Genomic DNA, 24,448 nt, shown 5'->3' with positions numbered 1-24,448 from the left:
TGGTGATTTCAAGTCTCTTTCCTCAGCTCTTCTCTCTTTTCAGGCTACAAAACTCCCTGTTAATTTAACCAAAGCCATTGTTTTGTCATCTGATGACTCTAAGAAATGCATTCCTAGCCCAGATGCTTCCCTGATATCCTGATTCAAACATTCAGTACTCTGTTGGATATTTTTATTATAACATATCATTGATTCTTCAAAACCATCAAGTCCCAAGATGAATTAATTATCTTTATTCTCAAACATGCCTTCTTTTGGGTTTCTTATCTGAGAGAGTGATACCATCTAATTGACAAAAATGGAGCCATAATGGATTCTTTTCTCTTGTCACCTCCCACATTCCAGGTCACTAAATTCTGCGAATTCCATCACAGTGGAGTTGGTAACCCCTTACTGACACATTCTTTATTGCTTTAGTGAAGGGATTGTCATTCAGGCTGTCCCAGGAAACGTAGTCAGCTGGTGGCTCTCTGATTCCATTTGACTTGTTCATCATTCAGAGCCTTCTTATCCTCAGTACTTTACCAAGGCAGTCTGTATCTCTCCTTCAATGAGTGCAGCCATCATCATATCCAAGCTCTAAGGCCATCATAACGTCAAAGGAAAGTAGTCTTATATTAATAATATTTCTTTTCCCCAATCCAACGCCCTAACTATTCAAATCCACGCCCTATTTCTTATGTTAGTCAGGTACTACAGCCTTGTTTGGCGAATAAGCTATTTCGTAACATAGGACATTCTAAATCAGAGTAAAATGGATTTTGAGGGTATAAAAAAACTTAGTTATTATCAGTTATTTGTGACTCTTTAAGAGACTACAAAACATAAACTTATATAGGGTATATCTGTGGTGCTAAAATTTCATGGAGGTTAGGTCGATTAGGGAAAAAGTGTCTAAGAAGGTCCTTACGTAGGTGATAACAGAAAAAGATTGAGAAACATTGGTCTAGATGCTACAGCAGGGTTTCTCAACCCAAACACTATTGACATTTTGGGCTAGACAATCTTTGTTGTGGGGGCTGCCCTGTGCATTTATAAGATGTGTAGCAGCATCCCCAGTCTCTATTCACTAGATGCTACTAGCATTTCCCTCCTCCCTTTCCAGTTGTAACAATCCAAAAGGTCTCCAGATATTGCAGGGGTTTTCAAACTTTAGCACACATCAGAATCACCTGAAGGCCTTGTTAAATCAGAAATTTTGGGGTTCTACTTCCGACGAGACCTGAGAATTTGCTTTTCTAAATAAGTTAGGTAAAGTATGGATGATTTTTAGTACCTATCCCATAGGATTATAGTAAGGATTAAATGAAATAAGGCTGAGAATAGCAAGTACAAAAGCCTTGAAGTTGGAGGATGCTTAGTTTGGTCAGGGAACAGCAGGGAGACCAGTGGCTAAAGCAGAGTGGAAAAGGGGAAAAGTAGAAGCAGATGAATTAAGAGCAGTAGTGAGGTACGAATACTGCAGCACATTGACCACAGGAAGATTTTAAATTTAACTCAGAGTAATCAAGAGCCACTGGAGTGTTTTGGGCCAATGGGTGACATGATCTGACCTACATTAGAAGGTTTACCCTGTCAGCAGTGTGGAGTGTAGATTGAATGGAAGTAATAGTAGAAGCAAGAAAATTGCTCAAGAGATTATTACAATTTAGGAAGAGATGTTTGGTTTGGATTTGGTGTGGAGTTGGGAAAAAGTGGTTAGCTTATGAAAATGTGCTCAAGTAAGAGTTGGCAGGAAATGGTGATGAATCGCATGTGAGATGTTAGAGAAACAGAAGTGTCAAGGGTCAAGAATAACCAACCCCAAGGAATTTGGCTCGAACTGCAATATAACGTTACCATTTACTGAATCAGAGAATAATGAGGAAAGAGGACGTTTCTTAGGAGAAGATCAGAAGTTTAGTTTTAGACGTATTAAGTTGGAGATATCTCAAATAGTGATGAGTATATGACTGGATATATGAATCTGGAATTCAAGAGATGGTCCGGACTAGAAATGCCCACTTATAGTCCCACAGATGATACTTAATGTTTGGACACTGGAAATGATTTCCTAAGAATGAATGCAGATAAAAAAAAAAAAAAGATCTAGGGGCTGAACCCTGTCGTACCACACAGCTTTTAGTATGTAAATGAGAGTTGAGGTTTATGGATTATGAAGAATAAAAAGGATTATGAAGAATTATTTAGTAAAATGATTAAAAAATACCATAGTCAAATATTCCTTGGTCAGATAAATGGGGCTAAAGCCAAAGAAAATTATTATCATTGGTGTTTGGAATGCATAGGGCTTGTAGAGTAGATTTATTAAAAAAATGAATTTGCATGTATATCCATAAGCTATAATAACTACCTCTGAAAGCCAGTTATAAGAATTAGAAAATATCTAACTCTGTTATTATTTTATTTGAAGAGGAGTTGAAATTTGTTTTATGCTGCACAAAGAACTTGTTTGATGTATATTTCATGAGCCATGGATGAGAGGAAACTTTTCATATTGGAATATGTGAAAGCTTCTAATCAAACATTTATGTCAGCAAGAGTTCCTTTTGTGGAAGAAAGTTAATGTAATAAAAAAGTAAAAAGGGCATAACAATGTCCCGAAGATGCCAATCCATTTCGAACAAGATAGACAACAGGGAGCGGTCCCAGTAATGAACATATCTAGACAACTGGTTGAAGCCTGGGCCTTCGACATAGCCTTTGAGCATGGCTTTTGCAACAGTAAGGTTATTTACACTCTCTTAGTGAACGCTGAGCTGTCTGTGACATCTGCTTATAACACAGTACATGTGAGTGGTTGCCTTTAAATCTCTTCAGACACTTTCATATCTAAAACAATAAAGAAAACAATGGAGTTTAGTTTAAATGAATGTAGGATCTAAGATGAGCAATTTCTGACGGGGAGATAGGTGCTTTAAAATGTGTTCATTTTATTTGGTATAACATATTTGTTGTCAGCCTCTGTCTTTTCCAGCTATTCCAGGCTGAGACTTCTGACAACTTCTGGCTATGGACTCATTCTCCTACGAATGTGAATTAATTTTCACAGGATATGTACGTGACTTTAAAGCCTTCATCAAGGTTCCCTTTTTTCTGCCCTCTTCCATGTTCTAAATGGCTTATTGGAGATTGGAATAAATCTGACATCCTAGTAATGACTGCTGAGTTCTTGATTTCAACTTCTTTCACTCTGTACACTATGACCCCCTCGTATGCCCCACTATGCTCTTTTCTGCCCATAGACTTGAGATCTGGGGTGCAAGGGAAGAATTCTGGGTGTCTGAGTAACTCAGAAGACTAAGCATTGTCACCCGTGTTCCCCTTCCCACTTTTTTGGTCCAGCCCCCATGTCTGGGTATTGACCCATATTCCCTTCTCATTCTGTCTGAGTCACATCTCTGCCTGGTGTCCCCTCCTCTCTGGAACTAGAGTCCTGATCTTACTATATATCATTTGACCAGCTGCACCTGTTCCCCTGAGACTGGACCATCCTTCTGCTTGAGAGACCTTAGCTCATATTTATAGATCTCTCACAAATCAGCTATTTTTGCTTGACAATCAAGTGTTCTATCCTACCTTCCTGGTTGGAGACCATGGTGCTAATCCGCTCTAGAACCTCTGTCATGAGAGTTGGGTCCTGCGACACTGTGTCTTGACCACATGGGCGTCCCCTCTGGAACAGACTGGAATCTGTTCCCCACGCCCCCTCCCTCTTGTTTAGAGACCAATGTTGTCCTTACTCCACCTCCTTCCCTGTCTCCCCATCTCCCATCTGGCATGTTGTAGGTTTTCGATCCTTTAGATCATTTGAGTTAATAAAGTATAAGCACGCTGACATTCATTTATTATAAAAATCTGATTTTAACTAACACCAAATTTTAACTTTTAGAATTAAGTGTAACACAATTTCAAATTCCTGTCTGAGGCTCAGGTTTACTTTCACTGAAGTTGTGTCAATTTCACCAGGCTTTCTGAAGTCAGAAACTGTTTTTTTTTTCTTTTACTTTGTCCTTTACTTAATTTATATTTAGTGAGTATATTCCCATTCAGAGATAAGATACATATTTACTTAGAGTTTCTTCTGTTTTATTTTCTCTCTCTCTTTTTTTATTGAGGTAGCTTGTAACATTATATGAATTTCAGATGGACAACATTGTAATTCGTTATCTATATACACTACAGTGTGTTCATCACCAAAAGTCTAATTTCAGTATTGCGTTAAGAACAATGATAGATCTTGCATGTATCCTCCACAAGGATCAACACACCTTCCTCTGCACTTTCTTCCAATAGAAATGAATGATTTTATCTGGTAAATTTAATTTTATATAACCTTGGTTCTCTTACCGGCTCTGATGTGATTACTTTTCAGAGAGAATTGAAGCTCTCTAAAGACAGCTTGTCTGAATACCTGACTTTATCAAACCACATTCGACCATTACACGATAATATCTTAAGAGTGATATGTAATTTCTTTACAGCCTACTCCCAAAGTTATGTACTTCAAAAGCACAGGTATCCTTATTATTCCTGGAAGTGAGAAAAAGCTAGCTCTAAGAATACTGTGCCTATGTTCTCTGATCCCCAGAACCTTTAACATAATAATGATGTTTGCATTTATGTATCCTTTTTGCATATAAAAATTTTTTCCCACATTTTTTTTTATTTTGGCAACAGTTGGCAAAATAAAAGAGTATGAACTTTGGAGTTAGACTCAAATTCTAACTAACGTCCTACCATCTGTGGACCTAAGTCAAGTTTCTTAATCTGTCTGAGCTCATTTCCTCAATTCGAAAATGGAGGCGGGGGCGGTGCTGCTACTTATTTGGGGAAGTTGGGGGGATTAAATCATGTAATGTATATACTGCTCCTGGCACATAGTAGGTTTTCAATACATCCTGGTTTGATAGTAATCTTGGAAGATTAAGAGGATTGGAATAATAATATAAATAACTTGCAAGGACATTTTATATGTGTAGTAGGTATTTCCTCCTCACATATTAGTACAAGAAATGTTATTTTGGTTCAATTTTCTAAGTCAAATAAAATCTATCTCTGTGCCTTCACTCTCTAAAAAGATGAGAAATTAAATCACAGTTATATGTTTTAGTGTCTTCTCACTCTTTGGATTCCAAGTTTGGAGGGGAAAGAAGGATACTTACATACATATCGAAAGATTGGGGACATGAAATGGCCTTTCCTGTTCTTATAGCTCCTTTTTTTTCTGGAAAAGCTCCTTTTTTTTCTGGAAAAGCTCTGCTACTCTCTGCAGGCTCAGAAGTGCGCTTCTCAGAGATCTTGTTTATCGATCACAGGCATGGTCGCTGAAGTTCTTTGCTGATCGGGTCTTGGCTTCCAGGGGTGTCCCACAAAGCATCGCCATAGGGACATCACCTGCCCTCATGGTATCTCTCCAAACTCCTAGACTCTACCTTGTCTGGGGAAACTTCTCTTCACTGGTCTCTCGGCACCAGTTTGCATCTCTGTTAACTCCAAGAGTTTTCACCTCAAATTGAACCTGTGGTGGAACTCTTGTAACGCACAGATTTCACTTTGAAATCTCAGATTGTCTGAGATAGTGGAGCCCAGAAGCAGAGTACCAAGTGTAGTTACTTTTGGAGGAAAGAGAAGGAAACAGTGACACTCATTTTTTTGAGGATCCTGTATTTGTGAAAATAGTACATATATTAATACACAAATAAAATCATCTTGCAATGATTTAGTTCCGTCTCTCCTAGGTTGCAAGTTCTTCAGTGACCACAGCATGCTCACTAAAGCAAGAGATAGGTCCTGGCCTCCTATTCTGTTAGGAGCTGGTCCTTCCTAGACTGCAATACTACTTCACTATTGAGAGAGAAGAGGCCCTTCGGTGACTGGTAGTTCTACCCAAAGTCCTCTGGGAAGGTGTTCACTCATCCCTGGTCTCAAAATATCCAACATGAACCTGCCTGACATCTCTCCAGACCTTCTCAGGACTGATCCCATTATGACTCGCTTCTCTCTTCTGATTAGTCATCATTAGACACTCAACTGCTCATGTCATGCATCATTGGGACTCATCACTGTACTATAATCCAACAGCCTTCTTCATTTGCCTTCATTGTCTATGGCAATTTTCCCTTCTTCACAGGCTTTCCAATGTGCCTTCTTCTATTAGAAAAATTCTCTTTATCCTCATCCTATTTTTGTCCGTTCCCATTTGCTTTGTCTATTTCTAATAGAAACCTGGCCTTCTCTTCATGCCACTTACTCTCATTCAATCCTTTTAAGGTGAGGATGTGTTTTCTTCTTAACATTCTTACCTTAAGACCTAAAAGTGGGGTCAATATATTTCCCTTTACTCCTCCTTTTTTTCTATTGATTCTAATAAAATAAAGTCTAGGAAATGTCATCCGATTTTAAGTTGTCACCTAAACCTCATCATTCCAGTCTAGGGGTCATAGGAACAATGATATTATCACAAGGAGTCCTTAGCGCTTATTTCATTGGCAGGAAAAGAAAAAAAAGCATCTGTGCTCAGGTTGTCATAGGAGCTGAGCCTGCATTTAGATCAAGAAGTGGTATCATATGTCAAAACAATATTTGGCAAACGAAATGAATTTTCAGTACAAAACGCACCATTTGTGTGTGTGTGTGTTTCCCATGAGCCTTTCTATCACCTTTGGAAGCAGCTTCTTGAACACTTAGATAAAAAATATTAAATTTTTGATAAATTTACTCTGTTAATTACATAACTTTGTTCATACGTGAACAAAGAAACAAAAGGAACAAAGAAACAAAGCAGGAGAAGATTACAAACGAAGGAAACACATTATAATCTATATGTCCCATACTAAATATTAAGACCACGAGGAGGGCTGGTACCGAAAGGTATATTATCATGAGCGATTGCTATATGCTGAGTTTATATTTTGCTAAATGTTGCTTAAGCACAAAATCGACATTTCCTTTTTTGAAAACTTGAGCTTACTCTCTGAATAGCAAAAGAATAATTTCTACAATGCAATTTCAGTAGTGGTTCTGTTTTCTCAGTTGAAAATTTAAAAATTAAAAACATTTTCTTGGTTGTTTGATGTCTTGATGGACTACGAAGAATTTTTTTTTTTTTTTTTACTTGTCCTATTCTGAGAGGTCATGGTTTTGGTGGGTCGATTATTTTCAAGACAGCTCCCTGACAGACACTGGCTTAAGATCTCAGTCTGGGTAAAAGAAACCAGGAGCACACTTTGCCACCAGATGGAAGCCTGCGGTAATCAGTGAAGTCAGGTTCCCGTCGCCAGGCACACATCACTCGGATGATGAAAGCCCCTTTTGTACATTGTGCACCATTTCCAGAAAACATTAGTTAAAATTGGCTAATCTTTGCTCTGCATGTGTTCTCTCAACCTGATTATGTTATTTTCTTGGAAAAATATGAGGCGCTAGGATCAAAATGTTAGACTCAAAATGAGATGTTTTTCATATTCATAATCTTTAGGTCATTGCCATTTTCAGAATTTATATTAGATAAAATTTAAAAAGCCCATTTTCATTCTGAGCTGCTCCATTTTTGTTGAATTTCACACCACCATTTCTTATCCCTGTACCAGCTGCCTACAGGAAACACAGAAACTTAATTATTGACAGACTAAATATTTGCATCCTGTGAAAACCAGAATATTCCATAATTTAAGAATTTAGCAAATATTTTCCCTAAAGCCAGATTTTACACTTAGTTTAAGTTGCATTTGAAAATAGCAGTATAATTTTTTCAAACTATAATTGGGATTATTTATGTATTTATTTTGAGGTCAGAACATAAGTTATTAGCTCTTCTTCTTTTTTAAACTGTTTATTTTTTTATCCGCTTTTGCCATTTCTTCTCTCAGGTGCTATAAAATATCAGGTTACAAATTGCTAAGATGCTACATACTATTTTCTTTCCATATATGAGTAATTCCTATGCTATGTGGATGTTTTTGTAAAAGGCCTCCAATTAAGATTATTTTATGCAAGAAAAATCTCATTTCAGAGTGTTCATGATCAGATTTTTTTCTTTTGCTTAATCTGTAGTTCTCTGCAAAAGGTAAGCTTTCTTAGCATCTCATTTGGTGTAAACGAGTTGATTCCCTCTGACAGGGAAGATTTCTCTAGGGAACTACAAACTCGCATATGCTAATACTTTGAGAAATGTAAAATGCTGTGAAAACAGAAAATGTGATTGTTGTATTTTCTGATAACTTAACTTGCATTTTAAGAATTACTTTTGGGAAGTCTTCCAAGTTATTTCTATCATGGAAACAACTCTGCTTCATTGAGACTTCTTAACGTGGTACTTATACATCAAAGCAAGGCTGTAGAAGATGGTTCCTATCCCTGAGAGTGGAAGAGGCTGGAGTCTTTTCAACGCTTTCTCTGGTCGGTCCATTTCACAGCAGTGCTGTGAAAAGAGAATGGGCTTAGTGAAAAAAGGCATGAGATTAAGAAACAAGACAGGGTTCTATCTCTGCTCTGTCACTTTTCTCTTACATAACTCTAGGTAAATCATTGAGCCTCTTTGAGACTCGTTTTCCATATCTGTAAAATGAGAATCTGTATATATATATATATTCATCTGTAAAATGAGAATGTGTGTGTGTGTGTGTGTGTGTATACATCACCAACTTTTGGAATTAACATCATGAATTTTACAGTGCTGCACAAAACTGGCTATTACTATGATTTATTTATTTTCGATGTGTTGTTTGTCATCGGAGAACCACGCATCCAAATTACATGGTTTCATAATTACTTTCGCTAAACTGCATTTTAGTATTATTTTGTTAGACAAATTTGAGGGATATTACAAGAAAATCAAAACCGTTTTCCATTTGCTTTACTGTAAGAAAGTAAATGAGGAAATTGTTTATACCTCACATAGTGTCCTTTTTATTAAGAGGACCTAGAGATGTGACACACATTTCTCAGAATATCTGGGTTTCTTTTAAGCACAGGTTTTTATTTTTATTTTTAAGTCATATTACTAATTGTATTTTCCTTTTCACACTAGTTTCTAGGCAACTCTGAGTTAAATCCATGGTTTATATCTAGCAAAGTATATATGGCTTTATGATATATATATTTTAATCTCTCCACTGTCTTCAACTTATTTCTGGCCATATTTTCCTTTTCTTCGTAATTTCCTCAGTCTATCCTCTTCATCTGCTACACGTATTTTGAAAGCTCCATGAATTTTGGAATGAGGGAACAAACAAATATAAAAATTTTTTCTTATACAAGATAAAACATTTGAAGTAGGTAATAATAAATGGTAGCATATATTGAATACTTACCATGTGCTAGGCCCTATGATAAGTGCTATATAAATAGTATCTAATTTATTTTTCACCATGAAAAAAGTATTGTCTCATATTTTACAAATGAGGAAATAGGCTTAGAGAGTTTAATCCAGTTTTCCAATGGCTCTTCACTAGTAAATGGAGGGGGCTGAATTCCAACACAGATTTATTTGACTCCAAAGTTCATGCCGATTAGTCATTATACTCTACTGCCTTTTAATGTTAATTATAAGATGTAACAAATGACTATCATTATTCTTGTAAAATTTTCAAAGCTTTTTGATGTAGTAGAACACTTAATCTTTATCAAAGGTATATATAATTTAAAAAATGGTAGGTGTTTTAAAACTATTATTCACATCTTTGCTTGAAAATTGGATAGAGAAGATCTTTTGCCACATCTTGTCTTTACTGCCATGAAAGGTATAAAGATCTGTCTCCATATGTGACTTGGTATAATATCCAAGAGAAGTAAGTGCATGCCTCTTAATGACATGGAGAAACACATCCAGCAATCCTTTTATAGAACATAGCAAATACTTTCTAGCCATCTTCTGCTATGCTTTGTTCCTTCAGGTTGTACTTCAAATGCCTTTGCAATGCTATTTCTTTTCATGACCTTCAAATGTTATTACCCATTGCCATATCTTTCACTTTAGATCTGTTTAAATGGAAAGGTTCTACCCTTTCCTTTGGTATATGGTAACTGCCCTTAAGAGGTCTGTTTCTTTCTAATTTCATAAATGTGGTTGTAAAAAAAGGCCACCCATGGTTGATAAAAAATGGTTAACGAAGAGAACCTGGCTGGGGTAGTGGGAAGATGATGTTTGATTTCACAGCAAGGATAGCATTATGGAGCTAATAACTTCTGAACTGGGTTTGTATAGAGGGGAATAGGCATCTTGAGGATGGGGTTCTTTTTCCTGGAAGGCTTTTTCTTCCCCAGCAAAGCCAAGTAGAAACCCATCTACTACCCCAGAGCAGATTTTTCTCAGATGAGAGAAAAGCAGTGTTCAGGAAGCTTGGAAGATGCAGTCAAGTTAGAAGAATTAAAGGAGACGAGATCTCCAACACTTTAGATTTTGTAAAAATCTGTTTAGTAACTAACGGGACTGGGAGCAGCTGGAACTATAAACATATAATTCATAAAAACTGTTAGCTATGATTTTGAGCATTATACACAGGAAGAATGAAATGCCTTTGCACGTGTGCTATCATTCCGGTACAGATGTGTGTGGGACGAAATCAAGATACGACACAAAAGAGTCTGTGGAGGATGCTGAATCAGACTATGCAAAACAGGTGATAAGAAGAAAACCAGCAGGAAGTTTTTTCCTCAGCCAAAGTTTGCTAAAAGTTTCATTAAACCTTTACTGAAGTAGAATTAGAAGTGAATTTTACAAATTTGTTTTTTATTTTTTATAATCTGTTTTTGTGCAGGGCCATTTTACCCACTGCATAATATTGGTACAATTCCTAGGGCTATAAAGTTTCAGAGGCTCTACAAATATATTTGACATCTGAAAAATGACTTATTAGCTCTCGAATATGAAAAAAACTTCAAACAAAAAAGGAATTAATACTTAATGAAATATCCACAAAGCATAACATTTTATTACTTGGCTAGTTGCAGCTTAACTCAATTGTTATATTTTAGGATAGAGATTAAATAACAAGAAAAAAATAAGATATTTGTTTCAAAATAGACTGAATAATGAAAATCCTTTCTAAGACTTTTACAGTAAAACTGTTCTTAATGTGTGATGCAGGTGTTTACAAATATGCTTGATATGATATGCAGGGAGACCTCTAAAATTAATATTAAAATTAGGAAAGTTGTCATGGAACAATTCATAAGATGTTTATGTACGTATATGTTTAAGTTTTCTATTCCTATGTAACAAATTGCCACGTATTTATCAGATTAAAGCAACACGTGTTTATTATTTCACAGTTTCCCTGTATTAAGACTCAGAGCATGAGGTAGCAGGATTCTTTGTTAAAAGTTTAACCAGGTTAGAATCAAGGTGTTGGTTGGGCTTGTGATCTTGTTTGGAGACTTAATTAATTCAGTTGGTTAAGTCGGAGTCATCATGAGAGTGATGGCCATCATCTTTGTCATATTATGTCATCTCGTCAAGAGAGTAACTTTCCTATATTCTGTTGGTACTGTGGGTTCCATGCCTGGCTGTTCCCAGGTCTGGCTGTGATCCAGGCTCACGACTAGGAATAAGAGCCCAGATTTAGAATGTTACATTAGTGTAGTAGGGCGCCTGCGCCTAAAATATGTAAACATAATTCAGCTTATTGTATCACGCATGTGTGGCTAAATGCCACTATTGTATTTTGATATGTGTGGAGCCATGAGGTCCCCTGGGGAGTAGAAGGGGAGCACAAGGAGGGGAGCAGAAGAGGAGCAGAAGCAGAAGTGTGCTCCCTACAATAGAACTGCACTCCCCACAACGAAGTTGGTGCCTGCCGTTTAGTTCTCATGTCAGCTTTATTGAGAGTTATCTTAGGATATGTCTGCCACAATGTTTAAATTTAACTTTTTTTAAAAAAAGATTTTGTTCTCTAGTATAGGTTTAGTTATTGCCAATTATTTCTTTAGGTGTTTTTATAAAATTCTGAAATAAACAACTCTTTCACCTATGCTAAAGGTGGATATTAGAGCCAGTTGGGTGCATATTAAGTTTAGAATTAATGAACTACAGAGAAGATTCTTTTGACTAGAGAAGAAAAAAGAGATCAAAACTGAGTTCAGAGGAAGATTTGTTCCTGTTAGGTGTGTCTCGTGTTCCTGTTAGGTGGGTCTCGTGTTCCCCAAGTGCTCATGCTTTAAGTGTTCCAAGAGATTTCTTGGTAAACTTTAATTGGGAGTTTTGCTAGAGGTCATAGGGCAGGTTCAAAGGGTTAGACTGAGAGTGAAGACTAAGAAAAAGCCATCTGTTAGGACAGAAAGTGATATTACATATTGGTTATAAATTTATTCTGATAACCTTGTTGGCCACAAATATCTATCTCACTCCTGCTTATATCTTCTCTATTTCTGTTTCTTTCATTTCTTCAAATCTCTATCTCTTTCACTTGTCGTCTTTCTTGCTCATAACTTCTCCACAGTTTGGCATTTATTTTTCTTATTTTAACATTTTAACTCTCTTCTAAGGTTCGTTTCTCATAGTTTATGTCTTAGTCCATTCAGTCTGCTATAACAACATACCAGAAAGTGAGTGGCTTGTAAACAACAAACATTAATTTCACAGAGCTCTAGAGTCTGGGAAGTCCAAGATCAAGGCATCAGTAGATTCAGTGTCTGGTGAGAGACTGTTTTCTGATTCACAGATGGATGGGTTCATCTTCTTGCTTTGTTCACATGCAGCAGAAGAGATGAGGGACTTCTCTGGGGCTTCTTTTATAAGAGCATTGATCTCATTATGAAAGATTTGCCCTCATGACCTAATAACTTACCAAAGGCTCCATCACCAACCATCACATCTGGGATTAGATCTCAACATATGAATTTTAAAGTGACACATATATTCTGTCCATAGCACTGTGTTATTTTATCCTTTTAGAATTATTATTTTCTTACGTTAATGTGAGAGTGAGTATGTGTGTGCAGATGCATGTGTGTGTGTATGCATGTCTGTGTAAATATATGCTTGTATGTCTGTGTATAAACTTGATGTATTGTAATTAGATGTCCTTACATTTGTGTGGTTCAGTATGTATGTCTACTTTCACCTAAGATGGAAGAGTCAGGATCACCTGACTCATGGTTGGAGTAAGTGATTCTTGGGACCTACCTGCCTTTGGAAAGAGTCTGGGAACTGGGGCAGGGCTTTATTGGAGAGCCCTTGCCTATAGTTAGGACTTCACAGATGGAACAGGATTCCCAAGGACAAAGTGAAACTTGGTAAGTCTCAGAAACAATGGGAAGTTTGTGTTCTTGGACAAGAGTCTTGTGTTCTTGAAAGCAACAAGGTTTTGAGGGGCAGACATAGACATCTAACAATGTAGCAAATTTTAAAATTGAAAGTGAGAACAGCTAGAAGGGAGGGTCTGTGGGTGGTGTTATTAGTTTTGAACCTACTACTTTTGGACTCAAGCTATGAAGCAATCCTATATTGATAGGTAGTTTTATTTGCCAGTACCATAAAACATTAAAATGGCTATATATGTTCATGGCTTCCAGTTACAATTCTAACTCTGAAGAAATAACCTATGCGTATTTAGAAAATAGTTGCTTCTCTGTAGGGGTGCTTTATACCACAACCATCTGAAGAACTTTCAAATTCAGTATATTTTGGTGTCAAAACAAATAAAACTACATTTTCAATGGGTGAAAATTTCTGGTCTTCTCCATTTTTTATTTTCTCTTCTACCAGTTATTGCAGATACTTGAGGTAGCCTCCTCAGCCGAAAACTGGTGGATACAGAGCTAGCCACATGGAGTGTTCATATGATTTCTGCCATCTGTCTTTAAATATAACACTCCAGCATGTGTCTCTAAATAACATAACAAGAAAATCTCCACCTGAAATCATTAATCAAGCTAACGTCTACATGTTGATTATGGAAAGGTCAAGAACTAAAGAGGAAATAAGATAATTTATGTGAGGAAAAGATATGAGTATTATAAAAAGAAAAGTGAAAGAAAATAGGTAATTAATTGAATAGCAGGAAGGAGATGGATAATTTCCAAGAATAATATATTCCTCCCACTCTAAAGCTGGAGACCTAATTTCCTCTCTTTTCTCCATAATTATTGGGAGAACCTCTTCAGAGCTAATACATTTTATTGGTTCAGTTAGAAAATATTCATTACTCTGGATCTACATGAATCTAATTATATTTGTTTTAACTCTTAATTAAAATTTCATATTCTTAGATACTATGTACGTTAAATTATATTTTAAATAAACTTTCACAAATAGGTTAGAATTGCTCTACTTTTGTTGCTAAATTTGTAGTGAATTAGAAAAGCTTTAGAATGCATTAAAATTAACTATATGCATATAGAATTGCCTTTTGAATATATGTATTTTTAAAAAACTAGTTTAATCAAATTAGAGCTAAAGGAGACTCTATGAACTGATTTGAGCAAAAGCAATTCCATCCTGGAACATCATAAAATGAGCAGGATTCAAAATTAATTAAGCATCACTCTTACTTGTAGAGAGATTTCTAATTAGAAGTTTCTTCTGAGAGAGTATTACATTTTGTCATCAAATTTCAGTCTCTTAATATGTTCTAGGTATAGACATTCAATTAAAGAAATCCATGTCCAAAATTTTCATTTAAGAGAGTAGATTTGTAACTCTCCAACTGAGTGTGATTTTGGAATATCCCCAACTGTGTTTCAGTTCCTAAGGGAACATTACAATTTAGCAATTTGCAAGCTAGATAATACTTTTTAAAAGCAAAAGTGCTTCCTCTATACCAATACTTTATCTTTTCAAGACTCTTTAGAGGCTAAAAAGGTCAGTCTTTACTCTACTTAGACAGAAGTTGATAGTTATGTAGAGAACAAAGATATTATCTTATTTGAGTTGTCTTCATATTTTGAACCATTTTGTCTGTGACTAGAGAATAAATGCGGAAGCTTAGCTTGACTCAGAAATTTTATATGACATGAGAGGATATGTAAAACTAAGTTTAATAGCAATACTATTGCTGTTGTTGAAAGAAGAAAATCACACACATAAAACCATTAGAATTTGACACTGAAGATAAATCCAGAGTTGGAAGACTCTAAATTGTTAGACTGATGATCTATCAAGACCAGAAGTCAACTATTCAGTGACTAGGTGTCACTGAGAGAAATACTCCTAGCCCTAGACAATATACAGGGAAAGATATCTTATGGAAAAGTCCTACATAACACCAAAAATGAGTCATAAATTGATCAGGAGCAAATGGAAAATTGTAATGAGTTTCTTTACTAAATTAAACTGACTTCTAAAAAAATGAATTTACTTCCTAATATCAAAGTAGTTTTCATAGTTGATAAACTGGGAAACTTTAGAATATCATTGGAGAAATACCTGAAATCATCACAGATTAGACAGAACCAATTTAAATAAATTCCATAAATCCCCTCATTGGGCATTTTCAAAATTTAGAATATTATTATATTTTTTGTTTGCAATGAAAATAGCTAAGTGCAGTTTTTTACTGTTTCCTAGAGTGTTATAAATTGATGCCACAAAGGTGAGAAGCTGGCCTTCTTCCATTTACCAAAGTTATGAATAGGAATATGCTTTTTAATTCTATGTTTCAATATGGGAGAAGGAGAAATAACTTTGAGTAAATGAAGGGAATTATTATGTTGCTTCAATGAGACAGTAATTATGAAAGGGAAATAATAAAGATTTTGGGATGAAATTAAATTAGTTGTGTGGCTTTACAAGTAACTTGAATACTTTGCATCTCAATTTCTTTATTCATAAAATAAGAATAGTAGCACCTCATTAAATAGGTTGTTCTGATGTGTACAAGGTTTGGAAAAATCATTGTGGGAAAATAATAGATTTTTTATTATTAAGATATCCAATTTTCTTGAGTTTATTGGAGAAAATTAAAGGTAATTCCCCTGGATCCCTTGAAATTATAGACAAAGAAATTTCAGTTGCATCTTATTCTCTGTATGAATGAAGATGAGCATGGTTGTATTTTACAGTGAGGAATGAAGTTTGGAGAACTTTGCCTTACGGGCATTCTGTTATTTGGGCCATTTTGACATCTGGTTTACACTGTCTTGCCCTGTCTGCTAAACTGGTTGGGCAACATAACCTAGCCTTTATCTGTCAGAGAAGTAGAATACAAGGTGAATTTCTAACTTAATAGAATGACCTTGGGATAAATTTAATAGATTTATTCTATCTTGGGACATTTTAGAAGCTTCTGGTATAATATGAAAAAGATATAAATAAAATACTGAAAGATGGTACTTTCCATTTCATTTGTCTCAGTGGATTCATAAGGCAATAGTAACATAAGAGGAGTGTCTAATATGCTTTACCATTAAATAAGAAAATCTAAGATTTGGCGTGAATTTAGGAGAAAAAGATAAGGGAGGCTGTTTAGCCAGATTTAGTTTCTAGCAGTGGGTCTGTCTCAAGCTATGGCAAAAGTATTTTTCTTTGTGGTCCAGGGAATATATTAAGGAACTAAATTAGAGTTTGAAATCAAACTCCAGTTAACTCTCCTTGTTCTTTGGGCTTATACATCACTGAGGGATGTTTTATGGAAGGATGCTTATTAGTTAAAGACAGATTGTGAATTTGAGATCTTAGGTTCCTTATATCTCTGTCTATGTATTTATGAAGATACATTACTTATCTGTAAAATAGGGTTTATAATGTCTACTTAACTTTTTTTCTTACCTTATATAATTGAATGAGACTTGTATGTTGACAGGGTTTTGAAATAATTGATTATCCCATACAAGCCTAAGGTCAATAGTAAGAACTCTTGTGAAAATTGTACAAAGAAAAAGATAGAAAGAATCCCTCGTTCACCATTCCCTAGCCTTCTGTTTATCCTTTTTTGTTTTCTTTTAAAATAAGAGGAATAGGAAATGAATTTATATTAAACATGTTTCTCTTTTTAGAGCTTGCTTTCATTGTGATTTCAGTGACAATAATTCAACTGGAGTTGAAATACAATTGTTAAAAGCAGGGATTCTGGAGTCAGGCTGTTGAGTTTGAGCCTTGTCTCTGCTGCTTACTTCAATTTTTGACAAACCATTTAGCATCTCTGCTCCACAGTTTCCTTTATGCCATAGGGGTGTATAATATTATAGAGTTATTGTGAGGATTAACTTAATTAATTCATGTGTAGTACTGAGAATAGTACCTGACACTCCCTAAAATCTGAGTAAAGACAATAAATACTCAATAAATAAGAAATTTGCATTACTTTGAGTTGTCTTTAGAATTAAAACGATATCGTTATTTGTTTATTTCACCAATAAGTATTTATTGTGGTTACTTTTCTAACCACTAGGATATAGTGGTGAATAACATCAAGGCCCTTACAATGAAATGAAATTGAAAACATAAATATAAAGAATGATAATTTCAGAAATTAATCAGTTTTGTGAAAGAAGTTAAACAGGACAATGCGATAAAGAGAATGGGATGAGACAAGAGAGAGACAGATAGGTTAGATCTTTTCTTCAAAGAAAACCCCAATAATACCAAAAGATAGAAACTATGCAGGCTCTCTTCTTTGACTACTAAAAGTTAATGACAACTACAAACTGAATTAAAATTAAAGAAAAAAATTCTCTTAAGTCATTAAGATAACTGTAAGGGCATTTAGGGAAATCTAAATTGTCATTATTGAAGGCAAGAAAGTAATGAAAATAACAAGCTCACTTAAAAGATGCTGCCAAAACTATATTCAGAGGAATATTCATGACCTTTAAAGCTTAGCTACTTAAAAGAAAGAAGAAAAAAATTAAAAACCTTGTTCTTCAGCTTACACAAGAAGATTGAAAACAATGCCAAGGTAATTAAATGGGAGGAAAAGATGGTTTTTCAACAAAAGTGTTGGGTTAAAAAAAAGATTCTTGATTCACATTTTGTTCAATAGCTAAAAGATAACAAGGTAGATCATAGACTTAAAAGTAAAACCTAAAACCACAAACTTCTGAAAAAAATAAAATAGCTTCGCAGGTATGAACAGAAACAAAAACTTATACTGTAAAACTTAAATATGTGCAGTTTATTGTATGTCAATTTTACCACAATAAAGCTATGAGAAAACACTTTAGAGTAGACAAATGGAAAAAGAAACAGGATGTTATGTAAAAATATTCTAAAAAGCATTGTATGTAAATGTGTTACATTATATATATATTTATTAGAAATAGAAAATTAATGCTCAAGTGAAACCTGCTTAACATTTCTGAAAAGGCCAAAAGTAGAAAAAATAGAAAATGATTCCTAAAAGGACAATAAATCAACTCAAATAGGGTTGAATTCTCTAAATCTATACTTCAGTATAAACTGGGTGAATCTTGATTAGTGTAAGTTAATCATGTTAATTCCATTCCCCTTGACTCTTAATTGGTTTAGGAAAAATAATCAAATAACACAATACCTAGTAAGACTTGGAAGAGTACCTATCGACAGATTCTGGAAAAATTTTTCTGTCTTTACATAGGGATGAAAGGAAAAAACATTCTCTTTTCTTGTCTTTAAGTTATGTTGTGTGAAGATGTAATGTTTGGAGCTGCTGCAGCCATCTTGTAACTGTGAGGGCTAGTTTCAAGGCTGAAGTCAATGAGCTGAGAGTGGCCAAGCTAAAAGGAAAGAAACTTGGTCTTTAATGATACTGATGAACCTTGAAATAAATAATCTTAAAAGGAGCCTTTCTCCATGATCTTAGTATGTGAAAGAAATATTTGGTCGTCATTTCGAATTTTTCTTTTTCCTAGGCCAAAACTTTCTAATTGATTAGAAAATACAAATCTGCCCCTGAACCGAACAGGGCATATAAAATTCTTTCCAACCTAGGCTTAACCTATATTTCTAGTTTGATTTCCTTCCCTATCCATGTATTCAGCCTCTCTAAGCATCAACCAATTGAATTTTTAACCATCCACAGAAGTTAAGAACCCTAGGCTCAAAAAATATTTCTATCTTTCTTTACCTGGCAAACTTCTTCTCATTGTTATCCTGAAAATTTAGACATCATCTTTTCTGTACGGACTTCCCTAATGCCCTTAGGAAAAATTCTTTTTTTTTTTTTAAATTTTAACTCTCCCTTTTCTGCCACAGAAAATTAGTATCTCCTCAGGTACAGGAGTTTTCCCCTTATATTACATCTGTATTGGCATTTGTATTTATCTGAGCTTCGTCAGGGCGGAGAAACTGTTTTATGATTCTGTTTTTCCCACTGTATTCATTTGATGTAAATACTAATTATATATGATACAACTGTGAAAAATGAACTGTTGGATGTAGGGTTGATTGGTCTTTAGTGTTATTAGGCTCTCATGCAGAGCTCAATAAACTTCAGCCAGGCGATAAATGACAGACAAGTGTCTGAAGGCTGTGAAGGTTTAAATTTGTCTAGGCCCCAATAAGAAAAGGAACCATTAGTGATATCTCAGGCAGAAGAAATAGTGACAAAGACTGGCTGTTTTAGTTTCTAATCATCATTTCTGCTTATACCTCACAAGAGAGAAATATCAGAAGTCTTGTTTAGTGAGAATCTCCTGTATACTGTCTCTTTGGAAAAATTCAAAAGCATCTTATTTTGTGAGTTGATTCCTCCTTCCAACCCATTTTGAAATATCAGCAATAACACAGCCAGCATTTCTTTATGTGTCAGAACTGTTCACAGGTAATTTTAAAAGCAAACACTACAATTCTGCATTTAATATAGATTATTAGGAAATGTGTCTGATTATCATAATTTTGTGAAACAAAACTAAGCATTTCCTGTCATCTTTGCTGAGATGTTTTATAAGTGGAGATAATCCAATTTGTTAAAAAAGTTTGAAGAAAATAAAAATTCATAACACTTCAAACTACATAGGAGAGAGAAAGCAGGAAAGATAACAGTTGGCTGTTGTTTTGATCATTAAATGCTCCTTCGAGGATTTTGTCATTTTGAGGAGGAAAGTCATTTCAAGTCTGTGAACATCAGATTCAATTTCTCTATGTCTAAAGTGAGGAGAATTGCATGGATGACTAAGACCTTTTAAGTTCTGACCTAAGATGGGAGACTCACATTTTCTCTCTTCTAATGAAGAGACATCTTGCGTTTGATCCTCTTCATCTTGATCTTAATTGTTAATAGTAAAAATAATAACGAAAACGAAAAATTATATTTTGCTTCATCATTATGGTTAGTTTTAGTAAGTGGCATTAAGATCAAGTTGGGATGGAACAGAGAATGCAGAGAGAGAAATATAGACTGTAATGTTCAGTCTTAACAGTTTTTCATCTTATGGTTCTAAGAAATTTCAGAATTGTACATAAGATGTCAAAGTTATGTATAGTATAGTGACTCTGGGAATTCTAAATGATCAGTGTACTGCTAAAAAATATTTCTTCTCTTGGGGACTTTTCTCATGAAAACAAATGCTTTCCCATAGTGATGTATTTTACATTTGGAATAAACTGCACATTCAGGAATTAGAGAATTACTAATGGGCTTCAGATGCCTTTTCTCACTGTAGTTAAGATGTTGTATTCAACAGTAAATCTTCTAAGAGAGTAATAGAGTGACGTTTGTGTTCGGAAGACAAATGATCTAGGTGTGAGTTCCTCTCCTGACATTTCCTCCAGACTTTAACAGCTTTCAACTTTCCTGGGTCACCTCAGAGAACTGAACACATGGGAAATGGGATTGACTTATACCTTACAGTCTCAGCATTAATAACCTAGGATGAGATTTGCATTTTAGGGTAAAAATCGGAACCACCTTAGCCATAGAATTGCTTTATCACAGTGTTTGCAGCAAGTGAAAGATTTACATGGCATTTCAACTGCAAGTTAGAAAGATCAAGATGATTGAAATATTATTTAAATTCAGAAATGATTAAAAACAGTAAATGGCATTCTTTATTCAGTAGGTCAGGCAACTTACAAAAGCTGTCATGAGGCAACATGGAAAAAGCATTCGTCTAGGAGTTAAAAAGCCTGAGCTTTCCTATAGGCCTGGCCTTTACTTCAATAACTAAGGGACTTTGGGCAGTCTGCATGCCTGATTTAGGCTCCTCATCTGTGAAGTGAGCTCGTGGAATTATAACATAGTTCAAGTCTAATCTCTTCCAGTATTGATAACTCTCCCTTTCCTTCTTGGGGATCATTTTGCATTTGACTCAGAGGGGATGGAGATTGATAGAAGGTTCTTCTTATTATTAAAAAATAATTTTAAAGTCAGGAAATTAAATTACCTGAAACAATTATTCCTTGACTACTATGTCCCAGCTACTGTTCTAGGCGTTGAGGACACATTCTTATCTTCCTGCTTTTGGCTCTTAGTTGGTCTGGGAGAGTAAGGGCGACTGCTTAGGAAGTTTGTTTCAAGTCAATTTTTGTTTTGTTTTGTTTTGTTTTTTAAGATAGGAAAGCAATGCAAAAATCAAGAAGTTAATGATTCAGATATTAACTTTAGGAAGGGTGTGGTAGAGACATATAGTATTTTGGAAGTGGCAAGGAGGCCATTAAAAATTAAAAACAAGCAATTCTTCTAGCTGCTTCACATTCCAACTCCTGAATCTCTCCTCTCCCTTCATGTTATTATGTGGTATCTCTGATCAGAGTTTCCCAAATGTCTAGAAGTCTCACTAAAAAAAAGAGTGAACCGGCTCTCTCTCTCTTTCTCTATCATGTGAGAGCACAGCAAGGTGACTGTCTGCCAGCCAAGAAGAGAGCCACTACCAGGAATAGAAGTGGCCAGCACCTTGATCTTGGACTTACCGGCCTCCAGAATTGTGAGAAAATAAAATTCTGTTGTTTAGTTCACACGATCTGTGGTATTTCGTTATGGCAGCCCTAGCAGACTCATACAGTCCTTTTAAATCTCTTATTTTTTCTTTTGTTTTTCTTATGGATTTTTTAGGAGTTCTTTCAATAATCTGGGGAATGCTTGATTGTTTTGTAAGTATTTCAGATACTAACTCCATGTCTTGTCTATTCACTCTCTTATGATTAATTTGGATGAATAAAAATTAATAATTTGAATGTAATTTATGTATCTTTCTGTTATGATTAATTATTTTGGAGTTTCATTTCAGATGTCTCTCTCTACTCTAAGTCCATATTTTTCTATGTTATATCTATCATGCTGTCCAATATAGTAGCCGCTTGTCACATGTGGTTATTAAGTACTTAAAATGTGGCTAATCTGAATTGAGAAGTGCTATAAGTATAAAGTACACGTTTCAAACACTTAGAATGAGAAATAACTATGACATATCTCATCAATGATATTTTATATTGGTTACATATAGAAATAATACTTTGAATATATTATGTGTACATATTATTTATATGTGTATATATTTATGTGTGTATAAGCCTACAGGTAAATTTACCTGCAATGGTTTGCATGTCTTTCCACTCATTTTTGTATAATTTGATTTTTTTTCTAAGACTCTATTTCTGGTAAATTTTTCATGTTGTTTAAAAGAAAGTATGGTCCATATGTAAAACTCATGGAATTATTAAAATTATGAAATTACGTTCGGTGTTAGGTTGGGCTCTCCAGATGCAGAGTCTGAGATGGCAAATGACTTATCGAGGGACCACTGGAGCACGAAGCGCATCACAGAGATTACCTTACTGTGAGGACAGGAGGCTGGACTTGCGTACTCCTGCATCAGTTGGTCGTTCGTCCACCTGTAGTGTGTAACTCTCTGGGTAACTCTGCTCTCATCAGTTGAGGACAAGGCTTCAGAGAAGGAAACAGCTGTAAACTGTTAACAGACAACACTCCCAGCTGCTGTGGGATGGGCAAAGGGCTCTGCTGAGCACCAACAGTATTTTCTGCATGTGCAATAGTTCCAAGGGTCAACCAAAAAGAAGATGTAGTTTCTCTTTATATTTCTGGTAACTGGAACTTAAAGCAGCCTTTTCAATTGTGAGTAAGTAAATGAGCAGCTTACAAGGAGTTTACAGAAGACTGTTATATTCGAAAGTAGATACCTGGCAAAACAAAAATCCTCTGCTTAATAGCTGTGCTTCCCATGACATGAGTTAATTTTATGTTTCGCAGAAAATAAGTACTATGCATACAACCTGTTTTTAGAGGTGTTTATCAAGAATATAACTAACTTCTTCCCAGAGTAGCATAGTCTGCTAATTGTCCACCAGAGTTCCTTTTATATTCAAACCCCAAAACTGTGAGCTGTAATGGAGGTTGTCAATCTAGAAGCAGAAGCCAATGTATAAAGTGTTAATAGGAAAAACAACAGCTGTTGCAAAGAGTGCTTCATATGCCATTTTATGTAGAGTGTAAGCTGCTCTTGAGACTGAAAGGAATTGAGAACATAGAAAAATTTAGTAACACAGCCAATCAAAATTCAAATACAAGTTTTAACTTAATTAAGTTTTGCAGCAATACATTAGCAGTCAATGATCAACACTATTCTGGGTTTGATGGAGGACCAGAATAAAGAAAGCCCTTAGTGGATCTTGCAGACCTCTTTCTACCTTTATTACAAAATCCATGTACCAAATTATCTTTTTATTTTAAAGAGCTTTTTGTTTTTTAATGACACATCCTGGGTCCTAATGTGTACAGTAAATATCCACTTATAGTTAAGCTGTGTTTAACTTCCGTATTTCAAAATATAATAATGATAAAATGTGTTCAGAGGAGAGAAAATTTATTGCCATAAAACACAGATATTTTATTCTTAAGGAAGGATGTGAGATTGTGTTCTAAGAGTCTAATGACCTAGAGTCCTGTCTTAAAATAAGGATTTGATTAAATAGACTTGGTTACCTGTTTCTTTTTAAACCAGGAATCTTAAAATTTTTGTAGATTGTTGTAGAATAGAATTACAGATGTAGGAATCATGAAAATTTATCGCTCAGATCTCTGGCTGTAGGGAGCGTAATGCACATCTACTGCCCCAACGGATCAAAACTGCATATGTTCTGAGACCACACTTGTGATCTGCTCTTTGCAAGTGACTGAGCATGATGAAAGTACTACAGCAAACCCATGTTTTCAAGATGCCAGACTCCTCCTTCATGTTTTGATTCAGGAACTCCCATTGGCTTGGCTCAGCCTTTCTTGGAGCTGTGCTGCTATCTGTGACTCCTTTCTGTCCTCTTTACTTCCCTACCTTCTTCCATAGGAGTCACGGTCTGAAGGCTCCCTCTACTTTCTCCTGATTTCTCTCCCAACAAATCTCTTGCATGTAGAGTAGTCTCTTATTGGTATGTGCTTCTCACTGAACCTAAACTAACACAAGTGAGAGTAGTCCAACAACACAGGTGGTAGGATGAGGATATGGGACTAGCTCTCTAAGCACTTAGTAGGCAAAGAAGATACCATTCTGAGCAGAACATCCCTGGTAAAATTAGATGGCCCAATTGCTAAATATTCTACCAGTGGTAACCTGGGAAAACACACCAGTGCAGGGAAAGCCC

This window comes from Pteropus medius, unplaced genomic scaffold (genome assembly GCF_902729225.1).
Source record: "Pteropus medius unplaced genomic scaffold, Ma_sr-lr_union100, whole genome shotgun sequence".
Classification (NCBI taxonomy): Eukaryota; Metazoa; Chordata; class Mammalia; order Chiroptera; family Pteropodidae; genus Pteropus; species Pteropus medius.
The sequence above is the reverse complement of the archived record's forward strand: the minus strand, read 5'-3'. Positions refer to the sequence as shown.